Source organism: Leuresthes tenuis, unplaced genomic scaffold, assembly GCF_036924035.1.
Source record: "Leuresthes tenuis unplaced genomic scaffold, fLeuTen1.0.hap1 SCAF_7, whole genome shotgun sequence".
NCBI lineage: Eukaryota > Metazoa > Chordata > Actinopteri > Atheriniformes > Atherinopsidae > Leuresthes > Leuresthes tenuis.
The window spans coordinates 5,570,872-5,585,962 of NW_027325361.1; positions in this window are offsets into that span (position 1 = coordinate 5,570,872).

The window sequence follows — 15,091 nt, forward strand, 5'->3', positions numbered from 1 at the left end:
TGTTTGTTTTTTTCCGCCTTTTTTTTAATGTAATGATATTCATTCTGCAATGCCTTTGTCAAGTGCTCAAGCATTTATGGTTTATCCGTCATTCTAATAAGCCGGGAGGTTTTTCTGGTTTGCTTTTTTCCCTCCCACTCAGCTTATGAATACAGTTAAAACTATTAAATTAGGGCAGTGGCAAACCAGCTTTTGCAGGAAAAGCTTCAACTGGTATATGTTTCAACTGTGTATTCAGTAAGAATTAACATGACTTAGCTCTTTAGAAAATCCTTGAGACAGTTCTTTGCTCATTTCTTAGCAGGAGGATTTCTCACGTAGGTTGATTCTTGTGGAGTGACATGGAGATGCATTATTGGGAGGAATGGCCTCGTTGATTTGTACTCCTGGAGTCCTTTGTTTTTGGACTTCTGTACTGGTCATGGATTATCCATTTACGAAAACTATGTTTGAGCATAGGGTGGTTCATACCTGGACTTTGTAGTCAAATTATCAGACCTGTGACTGTATGTCTTGGACGCCAGGGTGAAAAGAGGGGCATTGTCAAGCAATCACCACCTGCCAGTTGGGTCCCTTGAAGGCGAAAACTGCCGGACAGACCTTGTAAGTCCAAATGGGTAAGGGTGATCTGGAATGACTGGCTGAGGCTCCTGCTTGCAAGATCTTCAACTCACACCTCTGTGAGAATTTTTTTTTTTATCTATCAGGGGAGGTCGAAGACATGAAATCTGAACGGACCATGTTCAGGACCTCCATTGGAGATGCGCCATCCAAGAGCTGTGGCTGGAGGACCCACTGGTGCACGCCAGGGTCCTGGGGGTCACTTGAAGCAACTGACAGGCACAGAGGAGCTAAATGGGTGGTTGCAGAAGCTGAAACTCAGACATAGGAGGAATTTGACAGGAAGACTCCTCCATCACCTTGGCAGAAGTGGCTAAGGCAGTTAAAAAGCTTCCTGGCGATTTGACAATATTGGCCCTGAGATGCTAAAGTCTCTGGACATGGTGGGGCTGTCTTGGCTGACACATCTCTTTAATATCACAGAGGTCTGGGACAACATCTGTGGAGTGGCAGACCAGGATGGGTGTTCCAATTTTTAAGATAGTGGACCAGAGAGTGTGTTCCAACAACAGGGAGATCACATTACTTAACCTTTCCAGGAAAGTTTACTCTCCAAGGTATTGGACACAAGGCTCCGACCGACTGTCAAACCTTGGATTCAGGAGGAGAGTTATGGTTTTAACCCATGTCATAGAATGGTGGACCAGATCTTTACCCTCACAGAGCTACTGAGAGGGTCATGGGAGTCAAACCATCCAGTCTACATGTATTTTGTGAACTTGAAGAAGTCTTATGACAGTGTCCCCCGAGGAATTCTGTCGGTGGTATTGCGGGAGTATTGGGTACTAGAAAAAAGTGGAGTGCTCCCTTTAGTTTGGAGATGAGTCCTTGTCTCATGCGGAGGAGTTTAAATACTTCAGGATCTTTTTCATGATTGATATCATGTGTTTCTTTTGATATTAAGTTACAATAAATGTAAAACCTTATATTTTCGTTTATTCTTGTAAAATACAAGATAGAAACAAACCTCTCAGGAAAACAAAAAGCCTTTTGAGTCATATCAATGACAGTAATTGTTTTTGTCAAGGAGGTAATTAGTTGAGTGTTATTATTCCTTTTTTTAATATTTTTTTTAACTTATTACATCAACATCTTATGCTCATAGACTTTGCTAGATTTAATATGACTTAAGGGCCACGATAGACATTAAGTATCTACTCACAAAACATTCATTATATCTTTTAGTCATAATTCCTACCTCGTATTGACATTTATTTTAATTAAGAGATTCACTAAAGCTGTGGGGGTTTTTTTTCATTAAAAACATTACATGGACCTCTATAGTTCACAAGCCATATAATTTAACATTATCTTAATTAAATCAACAACAATACCTTCATTTTGTCTGGTTTAATTGCATACTAATATATCCTCTGGGGTTCTTTTTTCAGTGTTAGTAAGTCTTTCTTTCATTTAGTCGACCTTGAGTCTGAAATCCCTGTGAGTCCTTCCTTCATTAGTAATTAACAGCTGTGTGCTCTCCTCCGGAGATGTATAGATGACAGCTGCCTCCCTCGCTCCTGTCTCACTGGTTGTCTACAATTCTGTGCAAAACAAGAGGAAATATGAGCTTCTTGAACCTTGTGTTAGACGAAGAAGGTGAATTTATTTCTTGAAATTACTGCCTCCGGAATATGGTTGAGCCCTTTGAAAATGCAGCTGATGCTTCTCAAAATTAACTTAACACGGAGGACAAAAACCTATTATTTCTGGTGCGCTTTTCTGTGAAATATTCACAAAAACTTTTTTTTTCAGAATTTTGGTGGAATATTCTAAGGCCAGCCTGCATTTAAATTAATATCAGCCATTAGCTGAGTCTTTTGTTTGAATGTGGTCTATTACAAAATTACAATCCTCTGCTATGTGATTAAAGTGAAAAGTAGTCTACTGATGTCGATGTTAATGATGCTCTGTGATTTCTGAGCTAAGGAAAGCTGCTGTTTGTCTGACAAACATTAAGAAAGTTTGTCAGTGTCTGTTTTGATATTATAAAGTAATAAGAAACAAATGTCTGAACAAAAACAGGAAGATTAATACATTTATTTTGTTAATCACCTGTGGATTAGTTTTTTGAAGAGTGAACACTTGCATTATCTTATCTCAGATAAAATGAATGGACAGGAAGTGTGTGATGAGGCATGAATTAAAACTCGATCGCACTTTTGAATTTGGTCCAACAGTGCATCGTGGTAACTTGTTTTTACAAGATATCTCAAATAAGAAAGATTAAGACCACAGCACAACAACACAAGGACACATAAAACAATACAACAATGTTAATGGTTGGAATAGTATCAAGTTGATTTTATTCTGATATTTGTAATCTTATGCATATATTTTATATTTTCTTGGTGCTCTAAGTGACTGCGGTCACTGGTAATGATCTTGTGTAAGAATGGCACAACCTTCGTGTCATGGCTGGGTCTATGAGCAAAAACTTAACTCACTAATCTATAACAACAATAGGGCAACATTAATACTCGCAACATAATGGATACAGAAAGCAACAAATGGTGGAAGCAAACCATTTGTCCAAACCATTAAGAATTCTATCTCATTATGGTGTTACACAGATCTGAAAAACTTTTTTACAGTACACATTTGGCATGCTCTGTTCAAATTAACAGGATAAATGCTATTACAGTTTGTGTTTTCAATTACTTTTAAAAAAAACATGCAATTCACAGACATATTCACTATAATGGTTGAAAAGAAACACATGAAAGACATAGAACAAGGTAGTATTACAATTTTACCAGAGCGAAAGCTACCACCCAGAAAACAAATAGAGTGAGGACAAAGCAGCTCACCATCAGAGCACTGGACCCACAATGGACCTGTGGAGGTTTAGCACCTTGGACAGCGACTGCCACAGGAGGATAGGCTTGTAAACCTGTGAGCCCCGACACAGCCGGTGAACCTCAGGCAGAGCAGAACAGCCAGTCAGATGTGAGACTCTCCAAACAGCCAGCATGAATGCTGCTCTCACCACTGTAGAATGTCCCTAATGCTCTTATCCAACAATGTCCAGGGCTCTCAGGTCAGCTCTGCCGTCTGTCCATCATCCACAACACTCTGAAGTCCCCTGGTTCCCTGCACGCTCCACTGATCTGCTTCAAGGACTTTTGATCAAGGTTTTCTTTATTGTCTTTTTCTTACTAAGCAAATGAACAGTGTGGTTAAGATTTCTATTTATGCTGAGTCAAAATAATTCAGAGATTTTATTAGCACTATTTCTCATCTGTATACACAAGGAACTGCTGACAGCAACAACAGTTGCTTGCATTTTGTGCTCTTATATAATTCAGTAATCTTGATCTAATCTATTTCAGTCCCACAACAAAACACTAAACATGCACTAACTGCTTTGAAGAGGAATCCAATTGTCCAACAATTTTTTATGTAGATACTTGTGCTTGGCCATGTAATCAAATTTCTAAGAACCAAGAAGAGGTCAAAAGCGTATAAATGTGTCTCTGACAAAGTAAAACAGCTACAATTTGAAGGACTCGGTTCAAAATTATTAGGCTTATATACTGTAGCAAATGTTTGTACTGATAAAACATTTCTACTGCTGATGTTTAGATACAGTAAAATTTTAACTGCCTATCCCCATTTCATATAAGTGTTGGACTATTTTACAATTATTTTTTTCTCATAATTGGCAGGTTTTTGTTATCTCAAGAATTTGGCCTTTTGTTTTCTTGAGAACAAACGTAGTTCCATTTTTCAAGATTGAAGAATGTGAACATGAGTGCTTGGTTAATTTGATCTTAGCTTTTGCTGTCATGAGTCAAGGCGTAATAGGCTAATCTTGTTTGCTCCAACTAAGTTATTAGAGCAGACACGGTCTTCTTTGAGTAGGCAAAGATGACAGGTTGATCCATCTCCCACTCATCTGCTTCAGCCAGCAGCAGCATAAATCAAGCCTACTGGCAGACATTTTGCCATTCCTATTTGCCATCTGACATTTTTAGTTCAAATAACTTGCAACAGTTGTCAAGATGCTGCAACAATACTGGCAGAAACGCCCAATATCTGATAACAAAAAGAAAACAAAGAGAATGACAAAGTCACTTTTTATCATGCAAAAATAATCATTGTGCTCACAAAATAATGAGAAAATCAACTTAAAATGTTGATAAAACTTCCCTGATATCAGACAGAAATGTCAACTCATTAAAATGTTTCCAGTTTTGTTCTGATATTCAATCTTTTCTTCTGTATTTTCATGACAGGTTTAAGCGTCCCTCATTTTATGTTGACACAGATGTATAGTCACGCCAAAATATATGTTTTGCACTCTTAAATGGAGCATAGCAATTTAAAAACAATTCAGCATGTTCCTCATTTTTTCTTTTGTATACTTGCCTTGGGAGTGCAAAGTAAAAAAGAAAGGTGCCCTTTAGACTACATGTGACTCTATACAAAGCTTGACAGTAGCTCGGCAGTAACTTGTCAGTAGCTTGGCAGTAGTTTGACAATGGCATTAGTCCATTGACTTGCAAAGTAGCTGGATTCTTGTATGACGTGCAAGATGGATTGTTTCACAATATCATCTGATTATGATCTTGCATGTCAGTTTAGTTTGTCCCAACCATTATGCTAACTAGTTAATTCTCAGTTCTTCTAATATGTTTGTTGCTCCTCATTGAACCTTATTGAAAATGACATAAAAGCACTGAAGAATAATTTCAAATGTTGCCAATATTTCTGATGATTACAGATATAAGGGATACACATAACTACTGATGTTTCTTACTCTCATCTTTGCTTTTGATTAAGTTACTCATGAACTGACTCATAATACATTTTTTAACTCTAACATTAGTGAGCTTATGTAGTGTTATGGAGTAAATGTTACTTTCTCAGTGGCGCTATGGTTGCAAAAGTCCTTTTCACACATAAGCATGAAGATGAGTCTGGAGAATGTGTGAAGAGAATTCAGTCAGACCTCCCCCTTGGTTGCCCATGCACACTTGTCTTGGAGCAAGAGCTTGTCCAAGCAGGATGTATTACTAGAGCATGTCAATATGAGGCTCCCCACTTGTTTATAATGATGACATCAATACTATATACACTTAAATTCATCAGTAGTGTTGTTTAAAGTGCAAAAAGCAGCATACAGGCTGGCTGAAAAGAGTGAGAAGCATCAACTCTTACCAGTATGCACTGTGACCCACCATAAATGGTATGGATGATTGCCTGCTATATTCACAAATGGTCTCATTTTGTCATTTCACAGAGGTTCTACCAAGGGGCTGGCTGGATAAACCCTAAAAGGGCCCCTGCCCCCCAGCCCCCCCATTAAGGACTACTAATAATATCTTTATTAGTAAACAAGTATTCTTTTTTGTTATGTTGGGCTGCACAGAACCAATGACTAGTGCTAGCCTCCATGCAGAGTAATGCTCCTGTCAGTCTCAAAGCCTCTGTATGATACTTCGGCTGGTGAACATGTCTTTGACAACTATTCTCACTGCTATGATCACTCCGACAACCACGAGTGAAGCACACATGGAATGAATGCCGATTGAACCCTTTCCCACAGAAGACAAAATACTGTTTTTAGCTGGTATTGGCATGTCTTTTGTCCAGTGGGAAAAGGACCATAGTGACAGCTGATTCTAGCTTTCTCCTCTCCTCTATTCTCTCTTATTCTACATGTTTCTTAATCTTACTTACAGCCTTTTTTGAATGAGATGCATCTGAGTCAAATGCTTTCCTCAAAGTGAAAATGTGATATATCCTAAATTGATCCACCTGCCCACACTTTTGGTGGCTTTATGAGGTTGGATTAAAATAAAGATAAATGTCATAGTGAAATGGTTTTGTTGAAGGAATCGTCTGAAATAGTGCACAATTCAAATGCACCACCACCTGTGATGATATTGGTTATGAGTGTGATTTGTTTAAGTGCAGTGGGACACAACTTCTCAACCAGTCCACCTTTTTATAATCTATGATGAAGACAAAATCTGTATTAATTTCATACAGATGTTCAAAGTATTTCAATAGTACGTCTGCTTCGTGTGTTCAGCACATTATTTTTATTGAGCCAAGGGGGAGGGATTCAGCAGCCAGTTATCCAGAAAAGGAATATTTTGCTGCTATAGGTTTTTGAAGTGTATATTTAAATATAATCTATTATGTTTTAGTAGTTTGCAACAAGTGACAAAAGAGCAAGGGGAAGCATAAAGGAATACAGCAGCAACTGAATGTGGAGAAGGACCAAAACACCTACATTTAATCTCCGTGCACAATACATCAAATGTATGTGAGTGTGCATACAAATATATATATATATATATCAAATATGCACATTTATAAAACAGTATATGCACTCTTCTTACAATATGCACTGTCCTGGAAGCTATAGGGGGGGGATTCACTTACTTACATTTAGCTGTTAAATGCTAAAATAAACTTTCAAAAAATGTAATTCTCTTTATTTATTGTTTAATGTTTTGTTTGGATGAAGACAGGCTCCAAAAAAAGGAAGAGCAGATTTCAGATGGAAATATGAAAAACTGTGAAGCTATCTTATATTCTCCTTGAGAATAACATAATGACATTTCTGATACAAACATTCACTTGCTTGCCTTTGCAAATGCAGCCTGCAGAGTGTCCAGTAAATGTGTAAAATCTACCTGTTCTAATTTTTTATTTTCTTCTTCCACCACAGAGTTTTGTTCATTCACACACAAACATTGTTAAGCCATGCAATTTGAAGATTGTGTGGATCTTGCTTATTTCATGGATTGATGACAAAAGAGCCTTTTAAAATTGTACCTGATTGAAGTTTTGTGGGAACCTTTATATAACCTTGCCACTTCAACATTCTGTCAGATTTGGGTTAATTTTCTTTGTAACAATGGCAGACACAAAGAAATATTCTTGCTCTTATCTGAAACTCTGAAAAGGATGGAAAAAGACATACATAGCATATACATGGATGAATAATCATTAGCTATTTTTGTTTAACCAAATGAAAGAATTATTAAGTTCACAAGTATCGGTGTTTGTATTTAATCCAGGACAGAGTATTTGATCATGGCAGTGCAACATGAGACTATCCTAGCTGAAAGTATCATAAGGAAGAAGGAGCATGAGAAGATAAAGAATTACCAAGAGCAGAAAGACGACTCAAACAGATGTGGAAGGTGTAGAGTGAAAGCATTGGTGGTATTTGATAATTTTGTCCAGTTCAACATTTAGCTACAATACTGCACAAATCATCCTTAACCCTTAAACAGTGAATTGATATACTAAGTGACATATCAGATAACACTGCTACAAACTCTAACTAAATGCTGTGATTAGCATGATTAAATGTTAAATACAATAAATATTAACATTAAAATCCTGATTATGAACATGTATACTCTGCAGAATAATACAAACCCTGTTCCATAAAGTTCAGAACACCATGTAAAATATAAATAAAAACAGAATACAATGATTTGCAAATCTCAAAAACCAATATTTTATTCACAAAAGAAAATATGAAATAGATCAAAAGTTTTCATGTAAAGTGTCTGCCCATCTTCAATTTGATGGCAACAGAATGTAAAAAAAAAAAAAAAATGGGTCCGGGGCCACAAAAAGCTGGAAAAGTAAGTGACACTTGCTTGACACACCTGGAGGAACATGGTGCAACTAATTATGTTAACTGGAAACAGGTCGGCAACATGGCTGAGCAAAAAAAAGAGCACCTTAGAGAAGCACAGTCTTTCAGAAGCAAAGATGGGGAGGGGTTTGGCAATAGGCAAAAAACCGAACCAAAAGATTGTGGAGCAATTTCATGGCTGAAAATTAACACTGGATGTCTGTGATCTTCAGGCCTTCAGGGAGTGCTGTATTAAAAACAGAAAGAGAGACTGCATTTTGTAATAGTCAACATTTCCAAACTGCAAATTAAATGTGACCTGATTGTGGCACAATTAGCAATAGTAAAAGACAAGAGCAAACTTGTAGTTTCACCTAAAGAAACCTTGAATATTCCCTCCAATAACAAGATATTCTTTTAACATTAAGGTAAATCTAAGGTGGAACATTCAAGGGAAATGGCAGAGATCAGAAGCTCTTAATGGCAGGTAAATGCACATATATTGGGATATTTATGTCTGGTCTATGATCCCCAGAGAGGAGTCCCTAAAGTAGATAAAATTTAAGAAAAGTTCAAGATGTTTATAAGAAAACAGAATATCTTCCTATTAATTTTCAGTGTTGCAGGAAAACAACTTGGTTGCAAATACTGGCATAATCACTGTAATTGCTTTCTTAAAATCATTAGTCAAATCTGACGGGATGGTTTTCTGAATCTGACCGTTAAATATCACTTTATCGTGTGTGATGATGTAATTTATCAAAGGCAGCCTTTCCTTACCTCATTTGCATTTTTGGAATCAAGAGTTTGAAGTCTCTGGCTCACATCAAAAGGATTCCTTGTTGACAGTGTTCTGGTAACATTAAAAATAGATGTCCCTTAACTTTAATGAACACGTATGTGCCTCAGGGCTTTCAGTCGAAAATATCACTTCAAAGTTAACCAACCTTGTTAAAAAGAGAACCTCCAAAACTTCTCCTACCCTCTAGAACCTCTCATCAATTCACTTTTCACGCACCAATCACTCATGTCAAAATGCAATACATCAATAAGAATAAGGTTATAGTACTTAATGATGCTTGTTAATGAACAATCACGACACAAGGACACATCTTTGAGGTTTTTTGTTATTATGCCCTGGAGGCATCCAATTCTTGGACATTCTAAAGTTAGCAAACCTAAAAACACAAGTTTAGTTGTTCTAATTGAGAGCATAAAACCACAGGGTAAAAATAGAAAAAATAAAATGATTGCATAAAATGCAATCATTTATTTATTTATCATTTATTTCAAAAGTTGTCATTTTGAGCTGTTAAATGACAACTTTTGAGCTGAAGCCGTTTTAAATGACACCGTTTGAGCTGAAGCCGTTTTAAATGACACCGTTTGAGCTGAAGCCGTTTTAAATGACACCGTTTGAGCTGAAGCCGTTTTTAAAGGACAACTTTTGAGCTGAAGCCGTTTTAAATGACACCGTTTGAGCTGAAGCCGTTTTAAATGACAACTTTTGAGCTGAAGCCGTTTTAAATGACACCGTTTGAGCTGAAGCCGTTTTAAATGACACCGTTTGAGCTGAAGCCGTTTTAAATGACAACGTTTGAGCTGATGCCGTTTTAAATGAGAACTTTTGAGCTGATGCCGTTTTATGTGAGAACTTTTGAGCTGATGCCGTTTTATGTGAGAACTTTTGAGCTGATGCCGTTTTATATGAGAACTTTTGAGCTGATGCTGTTTTATATGAGAACTTTTGAGCTGAAGCCGTTTTATATGAGAACTTTTGAGCTGATGCCGTTCTATATGAGAACTTTTGAGCTGAAGTCTGACATTTTTTTTTTTGAGGCCGTTCATTATGAAAAGTTGTTTTATGAAGCCTTTTGGTGCGAGTGTGACACCTTTTCAGGTATGACGCTGAAGCCTGATCCTGAGGATGTCCTAAAATGTACACCATACATTTGGGATAAACTAAAGTCATCGACGCACGCCGCTGCAGCACAACTTATTTACTCCGTGCTCTGTGACGGTCGGCTATCTTTACACGGAGTTTGCTACTTCTAGTTTTGTGCATACGGATGAGGAGCTCCTGGAAAGGAGGATGCAGAAGCAGAGAGAGGAACAGCTGGTTATTTTCAGCGCAACTAGCCAGAGCTTTAGTAAATCCAGGTCGCGCTTGGGAAGCCTGTGAAAGCTGAAATTCGCCCAAGTTGTAATTTTGTTTGGACAATTTGGAAATACACTAACCATGTTACCAGCAGTAGCAAACTCAATATAAAACAGAACGCCCAAATCTCTAAGGAGTTAATTCACTCTAACTTTAAGTTCTGCGTATGAGTAAAACACAGTTTTATGCATGTAAGGTTAACTGGTGATTCTAGATTGCCTGTAGCAGTAGGTGTGAGCATGCGTGGTTGTTTGTCTAGTTTGTCTCTGTGTTCATTCTGTGCTGATCTGGCAACCTGTCCAGGGTGTACCCTGCCTCACACCCAGTGGCAGCTGGGATAGGCTCCTGCCCATGGATACCCTGAATAGGACAAAACAGACATAAAAAATTAACCGATGAATTAATATTCAAAAACATTGCAGAATGCTTAAGAAAAAAGTGCACTAGTTAAGTGAAGGAAGTCAAAATAAAGACCCAAGATCAAAATATAGACAGGAATAACAGAAAGTGAAAAACAGTGGTGTAAAGCTTGAAATGAAACATGGGTCATATGTCTATCCCTTCCTTCTTCTCTGACCTTTTCACCTGTGGTAGCTGTTAGACACAGAGCAGCACTAAAGTGGGATGTTTTCTTGTCACCATTTATCATTTGTTTCAGTTCTTTTATTGGAAGGGGCTAAATTAATGACAGTTTCTAAATTAATAAGTGCCACATAAATCTGTCAATCTGAACAAAAATCAATGCACCAATGCTGATGGACACAAATAGTCTATTATTTTTCTTTCTTTTCATGACAGCTGACGGTGCGAACCACAACACTACCATGTCCTGAACAGAACTGTTTGAGCATATCTCTGTGTCGTTTAGCAGGGCATGTACTTCATCCTCCCACAGACTTTTATGAATTTTGTAAACATGAGTGTTGTGAATTCACACATGAAAAAAAAATCTTAACAACCACTGTGTAGTGAAAACTTTGCGACCCTTTTGATCTTTGGTGCTCAGGTGTAAATGGAACTCTGGTTGGGAACCATTGGGTTGGAGGACTTTTTTGAAATATCATATTTACTAAAATGTTTAACTTTCCTGCAAAAATGCATACAAATTTAATGAGGGAAACAAAAGATAGACATATCTCTCAAAACAATGTAAGGAAAACATTTCCTGATGTAGACACTTTATAGCCTGTGTGTGAACAAACTTTTCTTTACAGTGATAGTTTACAAAACCTAAACAGTCTTTAAATTGCAAAGAGATAAATTAACTAAAAATCCACGAATCTAATTATGTTTTATGAGTGGACTAATTACCTGTATGTGACATTCACCATATTAACCATAATGTATTTCAAGTTGTAAACTCAATGCACATTATATAAATTGTCATTAAGTTCTTTGATATACATTATTTTATTATATCCTCTTTATCTGTTAGAGGATATAATGGTAAGGATAACTTTACTTATTAATATTTGGCAGTACTACAATTTGTCCCCTCGTATTTCTTTAAATACGATACTGCAAGCAACATTTGAGAGCTTGGTTTGTCAATAATTTGTTTCAGTCCGAAAACTGAAGCGAAATGGAAATGGAAAGCAGTCAGACTTAACCTGCTCTCTGTTGGTCACTGGACAGTGTAAAGGAAAACAGAGGCCTTTTTGGTCTCTAAAACAAAATTACACCTTTATACTCAAACCTGAAATGCACTGAAATGAGTTCTTGTTGTCTGACAACCGTTCTCTCGGTTCAAGTCGTCCTCTCTGATCGGGATTCACGTCACTTCAAGGCTACATGATTGTTCAGTTCTGTTCCCAACAGGTCAGGGACTCACTTATGGGTCCTTTCATGGCTGTAACCCCAGCAGGGATATTGTATAATGGGGATCAGTTGAAGAAATATTTTAGAGATAGCTGCTGAAATGGCTAACATGATCTTTGACTCCTGTGCCATAGCAGGGAATTATATACATTAGAAGCAGTGAGTCTTTTTTTTTTTTTTTTGTATGTACTACAGCTGAACTGATACAGAAAGGAAATGTTTGTATGTTCTCTCCTCTGCTGTGGTAGTATATTATGAGTATAAGATAAGCTTAAAACCGACCAACCATTTATGGAAATTTAAGTGAGCTATGAATTTGGAGTGTAAACCCCTCATGTAGCTAGAATGGTATAGTTTTTCCTTTTTCAACTCCCTCTACACAGAAGTTGGTCTGCATGTATGTGATTCTACATCTATTTCTTAAATTTTATAAAGGTCTTAAGGTAAACCAGATTTTGCTACTCAAGTAAAATTACCCACACTTCCATGATTTCAGGGAGTCTCAAGCAAACTGAAATTCTTTAACCATAGTAACTCAATAAGACATGTCAAATCAACACATTTCTATTCTTCATTATGGAGATTCCCTCCTGCTCTTATGCGCATACACTATATCGCCAAAAATATTCACTCATCTGCCGTTACACACATATGAATTCAAGTGACATCCAATTCTTAATACATAAGGTTTCAGCAGCTATAACAGCTTCAACTCTTCTGGGCAAAATTTCCGCAAGGTTTAGGAGTGTGTTTATGGGAATTTTTGACCAGAAGCGCATTTGTGAGGTCAGAGACCAATGTTGGACAAAATGGCCTGGCTCGCAGTCTCCGCTCTAATTAAGATCAGATTTACTTTCATGTACAGGGGAATACACAAAATTTCTCCTCCGCATTTGACCCATCCAGGTTAGAACCTGTTGAACACACACATGCACAGGGTCACCCACTCATGGAGACAGATGCCATACACTGGAGTGGTGGGCAGCCATTCCCAGCGCCCAGGGAACATGGGGCTGCAGTGCCTTTCTCAAGGGCACCTTGGCTGTGGCAAGGAGGTGGACTGACACCCCTCCAGCTGTCAGTTTCACCAATCTTTTTGAGTGGCAAGAGTGGGAATCGAACCGCCAACCTTCCTTATTGGATAACCGAATTATTGAAATAATTCATCCCAAAGGTGTTGTATTGGCTTGAGGTCAGGACTCTGTGTAGGCCAGTCAAGTTCCTCCACACCAAACTTGCTCATTAATGTCTTTATGGACCTTGCTTTGTGCACTGGTGTGCAGTCATGTTTGAACAGGAAGGGGCCATCCCCAAACTGTTTCCACAAAGTTGGGAGCATGAAATTGTCCAGAATCTCTTGGTATGCTGAAGCATTCAGAGTTCCTTTCACTGGAACTAAGGGGCCAAGCACAGTTCCTGAAAAACAATCCCACACCATAATCCCCCCCTCCACCAAACTTTACTCTTGGAACAATGCAGTCAAACAAGTAGATTCTCCTGGCAACCGCCAAACCCAGACTCGTCCATTAGATTGCCAGATGGAGAAGCATGATTCGTTACTCCAGAGAACGCATCTCCACTTCTCTAGAGTCCAGTGGTGGTATGCTTTACACCACTGCATCTGAAGCTTTGCAATATACTTGGTGATGTATGGCTTGGATGCAGCTGTTAGGCCATGGAAACCCATTCCATGAAGTTCTCTATGCACTGTTATTGAACAAATCTGAAGGCCACATGAAGTTTGGAGGTCTGTTGCGATTGACTCTGCAGAAAGTTGGCCATCTCTGCACACTATGCCCCTCAGCATCTGCTGACCCCGCTCTGTCATTTAACATGGCCTACCACTTTGTGGCTAAGTTGCTGTCATTCCCAATTATTTCCTGTCGTTGCTGTTGTTCCACTGACTGTGGAATATTTAGTAGCGAGGAAATTTCACGACTGGACTCGTTGCACAGGTGGCCTCCCATCACGGTACCATGCTGGAATTCACTGAGCTCCTGAGAGCGACCCATTCTTTCACAAATATTTGTAGAAACAGTCTACTTTAATTTATACACCTGTCGCCAGGAAAGTGATTGGAACACCTGAATTTAATTATTTGAATGGGTGAGTGAATACTTTTGTCAATATAGTGTATCTTCTGCCTGGTCCCTTAGGGGCTTCTTTTGCTCGGTTCCCCCTTTTCACATCCTGGATACCACCCCCGGGGAAATATGTGTGTAGCCGTGGTATTGATTTTTTTTTTTTTTTTTTTATTTAATCCCTTTGCAGAGACCTGGTACCACAAATGTAACCATATAATATTCTTCTTTACAAAAATAAAACACAGGATATCTTTAATCGTTCTGCATACTTACAACAAAACAATGTGGACTGCATGGAAGAAAGACAAGCATGGATAACCTTTTGTTAGTAGGTGTAACATTCAAAGAAACAAACTACAAAACTCTACTGTCAGGTTTCTAACACAGATTAAGGAATGTAACAATAATCATTACTATCCTTCCCTGGCTAGTTAGTTATATAACCTCTTTTAAGATTTTACCACTTGTTTGTAAAGCTTCAAACAGTCTTGTTGCTTCCTATATCTGCTTTCTCTTCACCTCAAATTAGCCTTTTCATTGCTTGAGATCCGCTGGATAGACCCTATTAATGGTTTCAAAAACTCTATGCCAAGGGTGATGGAGTCTTCTCTGCTGGTGCCCTTCAGCTGTGAAACTCCCTCCCCAGAAATGTCAGGCAGGCAAAAGCATCTACTTTAAATCTCTTCTTGAAACCTATTTAAATTAAACTGCTTTTCAAAACTGTATATATTTGTTGGAAATTTAAACATGCAAACATTAAACATTTCTCATAGTTTTATCTTTGGTTTTGTTATTTTATAC